Below are 19056 nucleotides of genomic sequence, written 5' to 3' on the forward strand. Positions count from 1 at the left end.
AATAAATTCATGCCACTAGCTAGTTCCAATGTTAAAATCGAAATTTTATTTTATTGCTTTACTTTTCTGGAACAGAATCTGCTTTTTCTCAGTGACTAAAGTCCATGCATATTTTCAAGCCTTTAATGTGGTTTTAGACAGTATTACTTTGATGCTTCTTTTAAACGAACTAACCAAGGGAGGGTGTGTGTGTGTGTGTAGATAATATATAACTCATACATGGCCATTTGCTGTGACATGATTTCACCTGTCATGTGATAGATTTAGCAGTCATTGAAGACTCACATCCCAGAATTCATGATTCCTTTTTTTCCTTGTTGTTTACTCTGATTACTCTTGTTGACATTTCCCCTCAGGTCTCACTCTATTCCAGTAGGAACTTTGGAATACAGCATCAGAATGATAAAAGCGCTATATGGAGAGAGACCAGATAGAAGGGAAATGAGAATAAAGAAAGGCCTCCCACCTCTCTCTCCCTCCCCACTCACTGCCTTTTATCTGTGTTGCAGGCTCTGAACCCTGGCTCCCCTCTATACCCAGTTTGGGTGGCTCCTGGAAGTCAGGGTGAGAAGTGGTCGTAGCTATGTCTGTGGCCCACATGCGTGTTGAAAGTTAGATATCCACATAGCCTCATCAGCGGAGATTCTGTTGAAGAGACCTGCTCATGGAAGGTAGGTAGCTTACAACTGGTACAGGTGTGCACAGAGTGAGGGAGCTGGTAATACTGGCTGTCAGGGGAGGGGGCGTTTGATGAACATGCTGGTTTTCCTTTGAGCTTTAAGGTCCTGTGTATACATAACTAACCCACTCCACTTTGTATGAACACCATCTAGGTAGTAGTTGCTTAGATTAATTTTTTCTTTTAAATATATAGTGGATTTCAAAATACGATTTTTAAATTTTAGATGGAAACTCAGGGCGTATCTTTTTGTATATTTTATACCAGTAACTACTTTGGAATATGTGGTTTTCTTTTACACATGCCAAAGTGTTGGAAACTCATTTATTAAGGCTTTACAGATTCTTTAATCCATAAGATAGCATTGCCCATCAAATTCTCCCAACTCTGCCTATAAACCTAATTGTTTTCTCCGAGAAATCACGCAGTTGTGATTGGTGAATGCATTCCAGCTGAGCCTGAGAACGCATGCGATTTGTGGTGGGAATGAAGGTAGTGGCCACTGGGATTTGGATCAGAAAGTTTATACCTCCCATCCCTGCTTTGACCCCTACTTGGGGGCCAAGTGATGCTTGACCTCCCTAAGCCTTGAATTCTTCATAAATGAAAATGACAAAAATTAAGGAATACAATGTTTGTTGTGAGAACTAATTTGAGATAATATATAGAAAGTGCTCAATACATATTTAGAAGTCATTAAAAACAAATATGGACCACATGCCTTGAGGTCTTAGAAACACATCTTCCATTATGATAGTTTGGAAGACATATGCAAGATTTTTGTTTATGTGTTTTGCTTTCGACACTAGTTCTTAGTTACAGATACTTTTTGACACCCTATAAAAAACCTCATGTGATTCTTATAATTTAATGGCCATTACATAGTGATTGACTTTCATTCTCTTCTTTCTGTATTTAGCTAATGAAACATGTAACAATAAATAGATTGAATTTAGTGCTTTGTTTTTATGCCTCTCATTAGACAGAATTATTTCACAAAATGTACCAAAAGTAGAGGGATCATAGCATTAGTAGGTTCCTAACAGCTCCTACCAGCACCTTTTAAAAATACTATTTGCTATTTTCACTCTTACTTTCCCGTAGAACTTACTGGCATGCTGAGGAAACATTACATTAATGAGTTACTTTGGTCTTTTGAAGCTTATCTATCAGGCTGATTTAATAGAAATACATACCCAGTACTTTGTGAGAAGTGAACATATTTTTGTGAAAGAGGATCGGCATAAATAACGTTACATGAGACGCAAGTAACAGGTGGTCAGAACTCAGCTGCGCAGGCAGTTAATAAGCAATTTACGTTCCAACTGTGCTAGGGGAAAAACAAAACCAATCATAACTTCAATTTTTAGTAGTTATTTTTCTCAATCAAGGCATAGTCTAACCATTTTTTTTTTTGGCCAATGTGGGCATTTTCCATCAAGGCATTTTGTTTTAACATCTTCACTATCCCGCCGAACGCATCAGACACCACCACATGGCATATTTATAATGACTCACATTTACAAGGGTACATGTTTAAAATGATAAAACATTATTTGCTAACTGATTTCAGAAAGGATTTGTAAATGATTGACAGATAACTAATGACTCCAAGGTGTCTTTGCCAAAATCCAAAAGGCATTCAACAATGTCATCTGAACCCATATTGCAAGATGCTGTTGAAGTTCGTTAATGAGTTACAGTCCCTGTAAACTTCCTGAATATGGTCTTCTCAGACTGGACATACACGTGAGGAACTGATATTCTTGTAACATAGGATTTCTGCTGAGCTGTACATGAACATAAACTGGAAAGGGCCTTTAAGTCTGTTTACAGTTTGGGTTACTTAAGACTAAGCACCCTTAATGATTCCTTACTCAAGGGACTGATTACACCAGATATTGGGGAGTTTGTGGAAGGCAGAAACACCGAGCTGGCTGGTTCCTGCCGAGCTGTCGTCACTAGTGCAATTTGGCTTGTGTTCTCCACTAACGAAGCCATTTGTCGCCAGTTTTATGAAGGACCTGGACTAGGGTTGGCACTTCTTTTTTACCAGGTTCCTTAACAACCACCTAACCCCCAAATTATGCAAGACGGTGGATGGTGGGTTTGGGAAATGAGTGACTAGGTAAAGATTTCTCCCCATTCTTTTTAATAACTGTGAGAATTGTGGCATCTGGCAGGAAAGATAAGTGACTTTTACACAGTACTATTATGGCCAGGTAAATACTACTCACTTTTTATAGCACTAATAATTAAACAGAGCCTAGTCAATCTTTTCGCAATTGAAATGTTTAGGACTTTATTCTTCGGCAGGCTTGTGTTGAGTTCCCCACGTTTATCACTATCTATGATCTGTGCCTAATGACTTACGGTTTATATCTTTATTTAGAGTAAATGAGATAAACTCGGTACCATTTCATTTCCATTTAAGGCTTTTTAAAACATTTAGGCAAATAACTGAATTATCTGAACAATTTTTAAAAGAATACTCCCTAGAACATCGACAGGATTTCTCTAGGAATCAAAAATTATTTTTACAATGTGGAGCCACAAAATAGATCTCAGACATTCTTAATTCATGAAGCTGAATGTTACATATTACCCAACATTATCTGGTAGACCATATGAATAAAATAATCTTTCAAACAATAGGTGTCCCTCTAGAATGAAGTCTTTTATATGGCCAGATCTTTTGTGTGGTCATTTAAGTCAATCTTGATGTGTCTCACTTATTCTAATAGACATTGTTTTGTGTCCTCTCAATCCTTTGTGATAAAAGAAAATGTTTAATCAAAAATGATAAGTAAAATACAATTTAAAAATAACTGTTACTTCATTTCTCAACACACAGCAATCTGTGATTAGTCAAACATCAATGCTGGCTGTAATAAAATAAGGGCATCAGTGCACAAGTGTTACCAGTTCCATTATATTTTGGGAAAGAAGCATAAAACCAAAAAAGAAAGGATAGGTTGAAAAAAAACTGAAGGTATTTATAAAGGTCCGCTTATACTATATGAAATTGAATAAATAAAAATGAGTTTCACAACGTAGGCCAGCTTTCTACCAATTATTTTCATTTCCATGAATCTAAAATGTTACACCCGCAAGCATTATTTATTTAGATACTAATCCGTGTTATATTTTTCAAGACCTTTTTAATTTTCCAGAAAGCCACAAACTATCTGATTTTTCTATGTTTAGAAAGTTGAGATTTTGGGTAAATAAAACATTTGGAATCGTGAGATTTCAATTATCCATTCTTTCTTTGTAAACTTCCATGGCTACATAAGCTTTACTGTGATGTTTGAATGCAGTGCCTTTTTGCCTTTATTGTGATCTTAAAGTTTATTTATTCCCATTAATTATATTAATATCAGAATACATATGAGACTTAGAATGACTCTGTTACTAGCCATATGATTTTCAACTAGTTTTTCAATCTCTCTTTACCTGTCCACCCTCCTGTATGACTTTCACATTTATTGAGCACATATTATATGTCAGGCACTCCACTAAGTACTCTATATACATTCTATCACTTAATCCTCAAAGTAATTATTTTATTCCTATTTTACATACTAAAAAAATAGGACATTTTAAATAATTTGCCCAGTGCTACACAGGTAGAAAATGATAGAGCTGAACTCAAGTCCATGTTTGACTTCAATGCTCAAGGTCTTAGCCACTATAAGATTCTGCCCTGAAAAATTATTTTATGAGTTAAATGATGTGGATGCCTCATACATGGTGGTCATTCGATAACTATCATTTATCACTACTGATATTGATGGCTGGAAAAGTTTGCACTGGGGAATGCAAAGGACTTTAAACACAAGTCAGTGATGCCTTATATCCACGAATGATGTAAGCACAGATAAAATAGCAACAGATTGTAGGGGCAGCCCCGATTTATCATGTCCCTAAAGGAACTCAGTATCTTTTATTTCAAATGCCCCCCTTTTGTGATGAATGACCACCAACTTGCTAAATCAGAAATTTGGGTATCATTTTAAAACCCTCCCTCTGATTTACCTGCCACACCTGTGCTGTCGACAAGCTCATTGCTTTCTTTCCTGGGCACGGGCGTCCCCTCCCCGCTGGACCTGCACCCCCTTCTTCACCGTGTCACACCAGAGAGCTCTTTGTTCCCGTCCACAGTGTGGCCTCGGCTCGGGGCAGCCTGTACGCGCCTCTGGGGACGGTGGCAGGGTCAAAGGAGAGCACGTGTGACGCGTCTAGCCCGACGACTGGCCCGCAGGTGGCCCTCATTTCCCTCGCTGACCGCTGCTGTGGTCTCCCCGTGGATCCGGGCCTGTACTCAGCTTCCTCCAGTCTGTGGGCTACGCTCCTGCCTGAAGAACTGAAAAAAAAAAAAACCAGTGATCACATTTTGCTGCTTAAAATTCTTCAGCGATCTGCCATACCCTTTAGAATTAAGTTTACCTCTAAGTTGGAGCCACAAGACCCTTGAGGGTTTGATCTTTTATTTTTTTCACCTCTCTGATCTAACCTCTCCCAACCTTCACATCCACTCTATGCACTGGCTACGAAGAACTATGTGAAGTTTCCCCAAACATCATGATGTTTCAAGCCTCTGCCTGATCATCTCTTTATTTGCCCGTTCATCCACCCGTCCGTATGTTCCATCAGCTGCAAGGTGCTGGAGTCACCGCGGATGCAGAGCCAGCCTCGCCCGGTTCTGTTTGCTGCAAGAGACACGCAGTGGTAATTGTCCGCCAGCACTAACCTTAGGATGCTGGGGCGCGTCCTGCAAAGATGAGAGGGAACTTCCCAGGGGAAACGGCCCTTGAACATCCTTGGGGGCAAATTAAAGTTTTAGCCAAGCAGCCAGGGTATTCCCGGGAGGAAGTGGCACACAGAAGCCGTGGAGGCATGGGGGCCTGAGGCGTGTTCAGGGACTAACGCATTCCGCTGGGGCTGAGCCCGGCCTGGGTTTAAGGATGCATCCCTGGAGCATTTCTTTAAAAGGCAAACAAATGGCAAGAGGGAATAGCCAGCAGTTGGGGAATGGCTAAATAAATGACAGGGTCTCCACTTCATTGCCTTTAAGGCAGCCGGTAAAAATAGCTGAGTGTAGAGCCTTACTGGGTGGCTTGGAGGGGTTCATGTGAAGTATTTATTGGTGTATGAACAAAGCTGGCCATCGTGTGAGTGCGAGAATCAAGCGAAAAAGGAGAAAACAAACTATAGACGTATGATCACATGACACATTTATGTAAAGATCTGTATCCAAATAAAATAGAGATTGAAATGACTTGGAAAATGCAGACAAATACAAAGGGAAGATACACGAATCACCAGTAATCCTGACATTTTGAGACCTTAACATTTTGAATTATTTTCTTCTAGTCTTTTCCTATATAGGTAAGGGCTCAAATAAAGACAAAATTGATATATTACGTATATAGTTCCATATTCTGCCTTTTTAAACATTGACCATTAGATCAGTACTTTTTCCACCCACTAAGACACACTTTTTTAATATCTGGCTGTTATTCCTTCAGACGGCTCCTTCCCAGCTTTCTCTCCTGTTGTGGGACAGTTAGTGTGTATATATTTTGCTGATTTAAATGATCTCATCACTGACTAGTTGTGTTACCATGGACCACCTAATCTTTTTGTGGCTCAGTAAAATGGACAAAGTAATGGTATAGGGTAGATGCGATGAGTAAAATGATTTAGAATATATTTGCTTATTGCTAAGCCTGGTGTACAGTAAGTAAATAAACTGTCTCTGTTCGGATGCTCTCAGGCAGAGTATGAGAATCTCTTGTCTTCTCAGAGATGGCCCTGCCTACCTCGTGTCACTGCTCTGAGTGGTTACCGAAGTGTTGCACGTGGCTAACGTGGCATCTGACACACAGCAGGCCCACAGTCCCTTTCTGCTGGTCTCCCGTGCCTGCAGACTGTGCTTCCTCTGTGCTGCCGCAGCGCCCAGCCTGGAGCTCTGTTGTAGGACTTACCTCCCCACACCGTGATGGGCTCTTTCCTCTCTCACTTGTTCCCTAAGGTGGGAGTCTGTTCCTTGTCTGTCCCCAGCACCCAGCTCAGTGGCCACCTGGTGTGGGCTCCTGGTACATGTCCAGTGAAGGAGCCGTAGCGAGAAGGGGGCCCAAGAGAAGGGTTACTCGAGGGAACAGGGAAGAAAGAGACGAGAGAAATGATCCTGGGAAATGGGGTTACACTGCCAGGGAAACAGAGGAGATAGTGGGAGTGCAGACACGGGTGAAGATCTCCACGTGGTGCAGGCTGGGGGAGCCAGTGAGGAGACTGGCCAGTGAGCAGCAGGGCCGGACCCTCTGCACGGCCATTCGGCCATTCGCAGACTTTGAGTCCCTGCTGTGTTGCAGGCAGGGGGTGAAATTATGTAGAGAGTGTCTCATTTAACCATTTCAAGCACCCTGGAATAAGTAAAAGATATTAATTCCTCCATGGAGGAACTATCCCCCAGAGCTATTTTAAGGATGACAAAAGTGGAGATTTGTGAAGTTAAATTATGTGATCAGGGTCAGCCAGCTAGCAAGGAGTGGAGCTGTGATTCATGGGTCTGTCTGGCTCTAGGGTCTGGGGACTCACTGCCCTCCTGTCCCCAGTCCTTTATGCAGCTAGGCCCAGAGCTGGCTCAGTGTTTGTCAAAGGAGGTCAAGTGTGTCCTGTCGGTCACCGTGGTGAACGGCGCAGCAGGCCTGCCTCTCAGTATTCTTCTCCCTTAATAGTTTGGCGTCTGGTAATTGACATTCGCGAGGCGCTCTGCAGCGATCTGTACAGAGACAGCCCTGTAGTAGGAAACCAAATCGAGAGGGTCAGAATGTCCCCCTAGAGAGGGCGCAGAGGACCTGGTTCCCGTGGGCGAAGCTGAAGGCGCACTGGCCGTGCCGTTCATCAGCCGCAGTCTTCAGGCTCCGGCTGCCGGAAAAGTCACATCTGTCATCCCAGTGCTTCTGAATCATCAGAGGAAAGAAGAAAATTGAGGACAATAAGTCGAGACAGGACGAGAGAGGTATTTTCCTGACAGTGTTGGTGACGTAGGCAGGGAGACATTTACAAGGCAAAAGGCAAAACCAAAGCCTATTTTATTTTTAAGGAGAAAGATGAAGATAGACTCCTTCAATTGCAGAGAAGAGAAAGGTTAAAATGCTTGAGAATATGTTTTGTAAAATCACAAACGTGAGCTTTAGAAAAGCCCCAGTTCTGAGTGCGAGGAATGAAAGAATTGTTTTAAAATAAGGATTTGAGCTTTTAGATCACGGCACCATGCTTTCTAATTATGGCTCTAGAGAAATGTCTGTGGGCAGTCCCTCTCCGTAGGGTAACTGCTGCAGAACTACAGGGGAATATGCGTGCTTACTGGCCCTGGCTGCACAATGCGCTCTGAATTCTGCGTTGGACGTAGTACAGTTTTAAGGGCTTATCATGGCTTTGCAGGGTTCCCACTTCTGGTATGATTGGGTTTGAGGTCCTTGTAAAGAGGCTACCTCACTAGGGAAAGATTTGAGGGATTTTTCCCCTTTAGTTCATCAAAAGTAAAAGCACTTTGACATTCTCTCTCAAATTCAGTCTCAGTAGACAGTTCCCGCTGTTGGTCAGAATTCCCTGCAGCTAATCATCGTGTGGGAGATGCGGTGTATCAGTTAATGGGAGCTAATGATTTGAACAATGAACATTGATTTTCTTTTCCTGATCATGCCCAGGGTAAGCCCCCTACTTTGTACTGTAGGGTGGGAGTCAGGTTTGATTTCCAGTGTGACTATCTGATAAACTTGAGGCGTTTGACAAAAATGTGAAGTGATTTTGGTTCACTCTGGGTAAAGGCTGCCGTTGTGTAGTCTGGGCAGCACTAACATTTTTTGTGCAAAAGTTTATCAGGTGAATGTTAAAATCAGCTTTTAGGTAAGTTAAAGAATAGGCCATTCTTATAAAACAGTAGAATAAAATACATCCTGAATCCATCATTAAGCAACCCATGTCTCCCTTCCCCCCGTTCTCTCTCCTTTTCTAGGCATATCTTTAGGTTATTTTCCTCTTGAAGACACTGCATTTCCCTGGGTTCCGTTCAGAGAGTAACAGAAAGCCCAGAAGAACTTGCTTCAACAAGGACAATACCCTCTCTCACGTCGTAAGAGCCCAAGGCGAGACGGGCTCACGGCCTGGTGGCATCTTTGGGCCCCTTGCGCTTTCTCTCCCCACCACTGCCAGCAGGCTGGCTTGTCCCCTGGCAGCTTTCCCTGTTGCCAGGTGGCTTCAGCAGTTCCAGGACTCACACCAGACAACAAAATCATAATATCCCCTGTGAGAAACGAGGGTGTCCTATTTGCTCTCTTCTCATCAGAAAAGAAATCCCCACAGTATCACCCCTGTGGATTGCTCTCTGTGTCACTGACGAGACCCTGGGCACATGCCAATGTGCAAACCAGCCCTGGGAAGGGGTCCGGAACGGCCATGATTTGTTAGATGTTCAGGGGCGAGCCTCGACGGGAGCTCACAAGAGTTGCTTTTCCATGATTTCCAGCGGGGAAGATCAGTTTCCTGCCGGCAGGGGAGGAAGAGGGAGTGGGCTGGGGTAGTCAGTGCTGGCTGCATGTTTCTTATGCTTTCTTCTCCTCCTGCCCTCTTTAATGCCAGTGTCATTTAAGCAATTTTGCATTTAGCATGAATTTCACATAAGTAGGGAAGACAGAGTTCACAAAGTCAGAATGGGGCGGTGTGTTTGGGGGTTTAACAGCCTGAGGCAGGAAGGAGGCTCCCCTGCAGGGAGGTGAGGGACGGACCACGGACCGTGGGTCAGAGCAGTGGGCTAGCTGGAGGTAACCCCTCAGCACCCCACCCTACCTACTCTACAAAGACAGGATGTGCCAGCGGCAGGAGCCCTGAGAACCAAAAACAAGCCTGAAGCCATCAAGATTGGAACTCGCGTTCCCCAGGGATTCTGTGCTAGTGGTGCGGAGCTGTGACCGCGGCCCCCAGTTCACTGATGCGGGCGGTCACTTTCGTGGTGCTCAGAGACTTCGCAGCAGGAAAGAAACACAAGCCCACGGGAGCATCCACGGGGGGCGGACAGAGCAGCACCAGGATACGTGTGGTGTTTTACGTGTATGATCGCATTTGCTATTCAATGCAAACATGGATTCATTCTGTAAAATGGAAAATCTTTTTGCTATGTTGATACTCACTTTCCAGTTGGTCCTTTTTGAGGTCCGCACTTAGGGATATCAGGTCTGTGGTGTAGACCTTTGCTCCACTTTCTTTTCTCCCATTTCCATCTCTCTCCAGTTTTCTTCTATTCTTAGCCACTCAGTCATACAAAGCATCTATGTAAATAACTCCCTGAAGATGGATAGCCATTAACTGGACCACTGGAAAATAGTCTTTAAGATTCAGAACCGCAGTGAAGTCAATCCTGAGGCTCCATCCTCTGTCCTCGCCCGGGTTCTCCTGTCCACGCTGTGGCTGTGACCTTGACTCTGGCTGGACTCCAGCCGCTGGAGAGCTTCAGCAGTCGGGCTGATGTTTTTCCTGAAGGTCCAGCGTTTATCGTTCAGTATTATTAAAATCAAATTTGCAGGCAGTACTGAGACCTTATGATGTCCTCCCAACCTGTCCTGGGCTTTGTGGGAGAAACAAAGAATCAGAATAACAGGGCAGCAGACTCCGGACCTGGAGGGTTATCATAGTTTCCACTCTTTATATGTTTGGTGTGTTATTAGATTACATTGCCCCCTGCACGTGGACTTAAAAGGCATGTTCCTAGTACCAAACAGGAAAGAAGATGCTCCTCGGGGTTAAAGAAGTCTGTGTGCCCAGAAGCAGTGGAGTCTGGGGTCCAGGGAACAGGCACTGACGGCCAGCTGCCACGATCTAAGCTCCCCTGTGCTGGATGACCTTGGGCAACTTACTTAACCTCTCTGTACCTGAGTTTCTTCATCTTAAAATAAGGATAGTAATCATATCTATGTCCTAGGGTTTTTGTGAGGATTACAGGTGGTAATCACACCGGAGATCTGGCACATAGTAACAGTGAGTGGGGGGTCAGCCCTCTCTCCCCGTTGTTTCCACAACACTCAGCACTTCCAGTGTGAAAGCTTTTGACTAGAGCTAGAAAATAAGTATTGATTGTGATAGATTTTAACAATCATTCATTCATTTTAAACATACACACACACACACACACACACACACATAAAGCCTCCCTAATAACTGCTTGAGAACAAGACTAAGAATTGGCACTTTGGTAAAAGCTGTTTTGTAGTCCTTTTGATATCAAAATTGATGGCATAAAATGAATATAGAGAGTAGTTGGGAGGGAGGGGCGGTGTATACTAGGATTTTCCTTTTTTTGCAGAGGGAGCTGGGGGAATCACTGATTTTGTTGATCTGGACTCAACTTGAGAGGCTGGGCAAGCCTGGCGAGGCGCAGGAGGCATCCTGGGGACCCCAGACATCTATTTCCCCTCTCTGAAGGCTGGTCTTACAGTTTCTATAGAAAGTATCCATCCATTAATTATTTGATCAGTGAAGGTGTGTGAGATATGCTGGGGTTCAGAAGTGGGGAATCAAAAGGCAAACAATCTGTGAGAAATGCTTGTACATGGGAAATGATTTAGGGGATTAAAAATATTTCCTTGAGGAGGAACAACCTAAGACAGGCACAGTCGCGGGGGGGGCCATCAGGTGAGAAATTGGGGATCAACAGAGGTGAGGCTCAGAACCTCACACCCCTGTTTTGAGAGAAATCTTCTGCATCTGTGGATGTGTTAATGCCCTTGTCTAGCTCGGATTAATACTTAGTCCATAGGCACAGACCTGATCATCTACATTTGCCCTCTTACAGCACTAAACTATGTTTTCTACCTTTATCTTGCATCTACCTACCACTTCAGCATTTTATTAAAAATAAAAATAATAATAATAATAAAGGGAGAAATGTGGGATCCACATATAAATCAAGTATAAAAATCAAACGAATATTCATATTTGACCTGATTGTTTATAGTTCATGATGCGTGATCAAAACCGAAAGTTTCTGTGATGACTGCCCTTGCCCTGTTCACCATGTAAGAACTTATTCACTATGTAAGAATTCGTTCACCATGTAAGAACTTGTTCGTTGTGCTTCAGAAGATTGGAGACTGACGAGAATTAGGCTTGGGGTGGATTAATGATTGTGCATTAAGCATTGACCCCCCTATAGAGAATTTTGTTGTTGTTAACAACCATTTGATCAATAAATATGAGAGATGCCCTCTCAAAAAAAAAAAAGATATTTCCTTGAAGAATGGGTTTCAAAGCAATTTGGTAACAAATTAGGTGTTCCCGGTTTTGTCTTATTTGAGATCAGTAAAACCATTATCAAAGGTTAGCCCAGTTTGGGATCCACAACACTTTGTGCCTCACCTTAAGCCTCAGGTGCATGACTGTCATTGTTCAAGAAGGTGGCTGGACAATTTCGAATCACTACAAGGATCTGCCTTAGTCCTAAAGTCACTAAGAGGCACAAAAGACCTATTGTGTTGACAACTTTTTTGAAGTGTTATGGGAATTGCTATTAGGTTAACACTTTCTAAATCTTTTATTAGATAATTTCAAATGTGCTTCAAATGCAGCTTCTTAGAGAAATACAGGTTTCAAAACCGTTTCTGAACCATTATCTAAACATCTAAAGACCTTTAATTGAATTTGCAATAAACTCATGAATTTAAAAACATTCTTTGGGTAAAGCCAAACACCACGGAAAAGGCTTTCAACAGCGTGAATTTGAATTGTTTTGCGGTGATGTTTTTTCTTCTATTCAACTTCAGTTACGTCATCTGTAAAGACTGGTTGCAATTATAAATCCACCTTATCAGGTTGCTGAGGAGGATGACAGGGAAAAATTAGCCCTCCATTCAATTTTAATAAAATTAAATTTAATAAAAAGCCGCCCATATTTCATTTCTTTTCTACATTCAACATAAAAGTTATACTTCATAACTTTAGGGGATCTTTCTTTACAGCTCTTGTAATTTACATTAAATATTTTATTCTCAGCTTATCTTAAAATATGATTTTATAGCTAGAGATGCTCACGTGTACATGTGTATATGTGTGTGTCTATGTATTCGAAACACTCAAAGTACTATCTTGACATTAAAATTTTTATCACTTTGAAAACTAGGTAGTATTTAGTTTTGATCATTGCTTTTCTTTTCTATTTTATGTTTTGGAATGGAAATCTCACCTCATGTCACTCAGGATGGCTTGTCGCTTTGGTTTATAGATATTTTGTGTTCTTCCTGGGGTGGGTTCTAGGGAGCCCGAAGAACAGCCTTCCTCAGGTTGCCCAGATATCAGCCCTTTCTTTTGGCTGACCTTCATTCCTGCTGCACCACTAGGAAAGGAAAAATATTGTTACTTCCACTTAACGAAATGGAAAAACTCAAGCATGACTGGTTGTGGTGTCCAAGTTAGAGACACAAATCGGTGGCAGGGCTGAGAGCGCGTAAGTGATGGCTGTGGGGGGAATGGCCACGATTATGATCCCGGGTAAAGCCTACCCACTGGGTGCTGACTCCCCAGGCAGGTCTCACCACATGGGAAGCCCCCAGTCTGACACTGATCTGATTGCATTTTTACACAGGCCTGATGTTAACAAACTAGTTATTCTTTTCTCCTGTTGTGTATCTGAAAACCAGGGAACGTAGATCCTCTCCGAATATCTTTCAAACAGCAAACAACTCCCATCAAATCTGTCTTGCTGGAAATGCAACATTAAAACAAAATCCCTTTGTAACAACAGTGCGTTTAAAGCTTCTCAGTAGAAACATCATTTTTGTATGTCTGACTTGAATCTTGGTCCATGTACTACTGAGGGCCAGGCCTTCCGGGAAGACCTCTCAGATTTGTTCAAGGTGTCCTCACAGTCCCAAAGTTCCAGAATCATTGTACCAGACGATTAGCATAGCGCCGTCTTTTGTCACACCAGGTTTAAGATTCCTCCTTTTCCTTTTCCTGTTTGGAAAAGAAATCATAAGCAGGAGAAGACCACTGTACTGGCCCCTTTTCCTCCGGACCCGCATGAGTCTTCTGGCCCCCGGGGTGGCTGGCGGCAAGGCCCGTTCCCCGCGCGGCGAGGCCACGCTGAGCTGGCCGCTCCGCGGTTCTGCTGCCTGTCCGGAATAGAAACCCCAGACACCAGCGTATCCAGTTGCCTGTGTTTCAGTCTTTACAGTTTCTTGATTTTGAACGGACTTGTCAAAAGGTAGGAAGAGATGAAATATCCAGAATTTTTAAGCTATTGGGGAATGAGCGCTTCTCGGGTATAAAAAGAAAGCAGCCTGGCAATTAGATCAACAGGCACAGTAATATCCGTATTTAGAATCTTCCAAGATCAAAGCCTTTTTGCTGCTTTAGAAACAGACAAAGGCATTAGGCATAATTAAATTTGTTCATGAAAATGACTGTTTCTGATTTATTTGAAAATGAAAGTCTTGAAAGAGTAATCCAGGACAAAAATCCTCGCTTTCTCCCATCTCTCGCTCACTTTCTTTCCTATTTTAACAAAATATGAGAATCTCTCGGCGTCTTCCTCCTCCAAATGTTTCCGAGTCTTTCCTCCTAGGCTGTCACTCCACTGATCAGATGTTATCTCAGTTTCCTCAAGTTACAGGAGAGCTTTTATTTATTTATTTTTTTTAGTTACAGAACTTGGAAGCCTTGGGGGTATTTTAGCACCAACAGTGAGCAAGAGAGAGAGGTTGAAATCCTAAAAAGAACGTTTTCAAGTTATAAGAACTAATGATCCAGCTGCCGGTATTTAGGTATTATTTACTTTTGGTATTAATTCATTTTTACTGTGTATCTCTTTTGTACCAGGCGTGTGCAGAACCGGAGTCAAGATGTTCCTCTGCTGGGACAACTCTGCGACAAGCCTGTCCAGACCAGCAGTTCTCCTCCGTTTACCACCTCGAAAACGCATCATGACAAAGGTCTGTATTTTAAGAGATTAAATCCTCTCCAATTTATGCATTTTAATCATGTTTATGGAAACTCCAAACGTTTAGGTAGTAGTCTATGGTTATAGAAGTAGAAATAACTTACACTTTCAAATATAATAGATCAATCACTGGGCTTATATTTGATCGCATATTGGTGGCACATTCTATGAAAGACACAGTAGAAGTCTAAGATCATCATTGCCCTCAAGGAACTTACAGCATTTGAAGAGTCTAGTCTTTTTTGGGGGTGGGGTAGGGTTTGTTTGGTTATTTGCTAAGCTGGTTAATTCTTTTCCACTGGGTCAGGACTCAGTGTGAAAGAAACAATTTAAGTATCCCCAAGTATTCCATTTGCTTACTCTTACATCTGTGGCTTAAAATTCCTTTGGCTTTGGAAGTATTTTAAGATATTTTTTTAATATAAATAAACATGGATGCAATCTCTTTCATACCAGTATAGACGTTTGAAAATATTTATAAAAGACGATACAACTTTCACATCCATTTTTATTATTCATTTGCATGGGCTTTATGAATCTTAAATGTGATTGCTCGATTTGCCCCAAATAGTCCTTTAAACTTCTGCAGTTTCCAATTGCATTCCTTTTATTTGTTTGAATGGAGAATATTCTTTCACAATCCCACACATGCTTCTTACCTTTAATCTGAAGTCTCTGATGAGGTATGTTTGAACCAGTGCCGCCTGTGGACCTGTTCCCTGAACACACAGTCAGCGACTGCCTTGCTAATGGCGCGCTGGACCGGGGGTGGTGGTGAGGGAGAGGGAGCCCTTCGTGGGCACGCGCGAGACGACAGTGCGATGAGAAACACCGTCATATCGCCTGTGGGATTTGAAGAGTCCCAGTAACTGGTCTTGAGAGATTTGAGATGTGGTATCAGTTTGAGAAGTAAAAATCATCGCTTGAAAATTATATTCCTCTCCCTACCTGATTCCCAAAGGCTCGTGCACGTCGTTCACTTGCGGTGGTAAGTATTTGGTCTTTCCCAAATCCAGACAAGAGAGTGACGGGAACAAAAGTGTTAAAAGCAAAAGGGAGCTTTTATGTTGTGTGTTGTTGGCGGCAGGGTGGGTGGGGCTCATTTTGTTCTCCAGAAATCTCTCCATCCTTGGGACAGTTGTTTGCCCGTGGACGTCTGAGTCACCAGCAGCTGAGCCTGTCTGTGAGGGGGAAGAAGAGAATCCTGAACGTAACAAGAGAAAGGGAGCGAGCGAGTCCTGGGGAGTTGAGTCAGGAAAGTTTTTGCTTCAACTTCCAGTTTTAATTTGGGGCAAGGTGTGGAGCTAATGGCACAATGAGAGCTGCCTGCCAGATCTTTTTTTTTCTTTTAAATCAATCAGACACATTGTTTGTTCCTCTGGGTTTGATAGACATGTTGTAATAAGGTCCTGAACTGCTCACTGCCTCTTTATGTACCTTCTGTCTAAAGGCTTGTTACTATTGTGACCTATATTCATGGAACCACAAACAATGGGTTTAACCATTAACTTTCAAACCACCTTTACATGAATTCTTTTATAAGATGAGAATTATATAGGCTTCCACTGGTTGCTTAGAGTAAAAAATAAAAGGATTCAGGTTGAACTGGTTATTAAGGAACTGGGAGTTGGTGGTTAGGATGCCCCTAGACCCAGCAGGTGACTTGCCCCGACCTGACCATGTTAGATAACACTGTTTAGCTGACATTCCAGCATCCCCGAAAAATCTAAGGCTTTCTAAGGTTGGTTTGGCTGAGAATAAAGTCAACTTGTGGCAATATCTTGTATTCACTGAGTAGAACTCCCAGCCTGTGTGGATACTTACGTCCATTACGGGACTGGGTATGTATTTCCTGATCCTTCCCAGTGGGCCTTGGGAAGTTAAAGGCTACAAAAGACACAGTTTTCTCAAATGACATAAAACACTGAAGAGGTTGACTGAAATCCTATCCCCCAGACTTATAATTATCTCTACGAATTTGCTCTTCTATTTTTAATTGAGCAACAACATACACAAAAAAAGGGTAGCTTTCAGAAAACTGTACCATCTGGTGATGCCTGAATGCTTTATTAATTTTAATAATATTTCCTGCAAAATAAAGGAACCACCCCACCGGAGTGGTGAAGCTGATGTTATGTGCATTGCTCATGAAATGCCGTTAACATAGGAGCTCATAGGTCTTCCATAGTTTCTACTTTTGATTTTTTAATGGTGTTTAATTTCCAAGTGCCCTTCTGTATCACTTGAACTCACACCATACTTTACATTTTTCCCCTACAACATTAGAAAAGTCTTTTCCTACCATTGTGGTAGATCATTTTTCAGAACTTATCTCCAGCTGGTTTAACCTACTGGCCCTAATTTTCAGATCAAGAAATAGAAACACAGAGAAAATAAGCTATAGGTTCAGCACAGTCCTGGAGTCAACAAAAGCCACAGTCTCTCGGCTCCCATCCTGACTTCACTTTCTGAGTCTTGGCAGTTTCTGAGTGATTACTTAGAGAGTGCATTCTCTGATTTACACGTGTGTGCTCTGATTTTGATGATTTAATCTGCTTCATCAATGTTTTGACAAACTTACTGCATGTGCCTCTCATCTAGCTGTAAATTATACAATGTGCCAACTTTGGTTTTTTTGTTGGTCTTTTGTATGCTTATTTTTTTCCCCCACTTAACTGTTTTTTTCCCCCTGTATATTTGAAATTGAATTCCTTAAGAAAGCCAGTGCAATTTATGAATCTCCCAAGGAAAAGGACTGTGACCTATAAATATTTGCAGCCTGTCAAATGCATACATAGCACCTTACATACAGTAGTGCTCATATTTGAATCCATCTCATTTGTCCTTTGAGAAAACATAATTTTTAGGTTCTGAAATATTTTCTGCTGGTATTAATTGATACATCACTGAAGTAGAGCTCTTTAGTTATCTGGTTAAGATCAAGGAGACCAAAAAAAAAAAAAAAGATTGTTTAGTCAAAGGATGCAGAAAAAGCTATTCATCCCTAGGTATTTTGTTCCCTCACCAATTTTGCCTAGAGTGCCTGAAGTTCCCTGCCTGTTTTAGGAGTTAACAAATAACTTCCGTCAGGACTTACGTGGTGGTACAGCGGCTGGGAAGTACTGTTTTATTCTCATGAGCCACATAGCCAGCTGGAGACGAGTTTTTTATTTTCAGTGTAAGGGCAGAAGCTGTTTCTGACATGCTGGGCCAGTGGGAGACTCTTGCTGCCAATGGGCAAAGACACAACTGTGCCAGGAAGACTAAATTACTGGGTTTCCCCAGAGAACATTCAGATCTATGTCCATTGTATGCAAACCACTGTCTTGGCTTGAATGGGGCATTTAGCCCATAGTGAAGTACAGGTGGTGGTTTTTGATGGGGAGGTAGAGATGGTGTCTTGCCCGTGGGTTTCAGCCCCAGGCAAGTTCGCTATGGATTCAGTGCGACCAAAGAAATTGACAGCAAAACGTTCTTTGGGGAGAAAGGGTTATACCCAACTTTATTTCCAGGTGGCAGGTCAGTCACTAGAATCCCATTCACTCAGAGTGAGTCTGCCTGCAGCAAGCCGGTCTCTGCCTGGGGCCCCTCTGTCCTCAGCGCTGCCACCCCTCCAGCCTCTGCTCTGCTCTCCTGCAGCCCTGCAGCCCTGCCACCATGTCGTGCCCAGTGCACTGGGCGGAGCTCTTTTTATAGAGTCAACAGCCATGTATTGCCCACAGGTGTGCAGTGAGCTAGTCAGCCATGGCCAGGTGAGAATCCTGGCCACAGGAACTCTCATTTTATCCACAAATGGGTAAGTTGGCAGTACTAACTTAACATTAAAGTTAGTTCTATATGTTGCCATTGGTCATTTCCAACCGTTCTCAGTTTTAAATTTGATGCTCCCCTCTAAACTGGTAGGCTTCTGTTGAAATGAACAAATCAACTGTATTTTGGTGAAAGTGAAGTCAGTATCTATGTGGATGTTATTAACCTGGGAACCTGCTTCTGTGTCTTTGAAATGAGAGCTGAGGTTGTTTTAACATGTATTTATGTCATATTGAAGATGACTTTTCTGATTCCAGAGATGAGAAGCTCAAGTATGAAAAGATAACAAGTTATCTAGCAACAGACAACAATTCTCTAAAGTTGTCCTGGCCAATATGGTAGCCACTAGCTATTTAAGTTTCAGTTATTTATAATTAGATTTGTTTCTTCAGGTGCATAAGCTGCATCTCAAGTGCTTAGAAGCTCATCATGACTAGTGGCTGCTGTAGTGAGCACGCAGACACAGAACCTTTCCATCATTTCACAAAGTTCAACTGAAATAGTCAGATAAGGTATTTGCATTTGCTTTTATACTTAACATCATCACCAGAATATTACATTAAATTCTGGC

The 19056-nt window shown here is 42.3% G+C and overlaps 1 long non-coding RNA gene across 1 annotated transcript; it reads left to right on the forward strand.

The window, feature by feature from the left end:
• Positions 1-315: 315 nt before the first annotated feature.
• On the forward strand, positions 316-12603 carry LOC118969819 (uncharacterized). Its single transcript, XR_012122999.1, has 4 exons — positions 316-671; positions 5238-5410; positions 6489-7706; positions 8706-12603. It is a non-coding gene; the product is annotated as an uncharacterized lncRNA (long non-coding RNA).
• Positions 12604-19056: the final 6453 nt, after the last annotated feature.

The sequence above is a fragment of the Manis javanica genome, chromosome 11, assembly GCF_040802235.1.
Source record: "Manis javanica isolate MJ-LG chromosome 11, MJ_LKY, whole genome shotgun sequence".
NCBI classification, from domain to species: domain Eukaryota; kingdom Metazoa; phylum Chordata; class Mammalia; order Pholidota; family Manidae; genus Manis; species Manis javanica.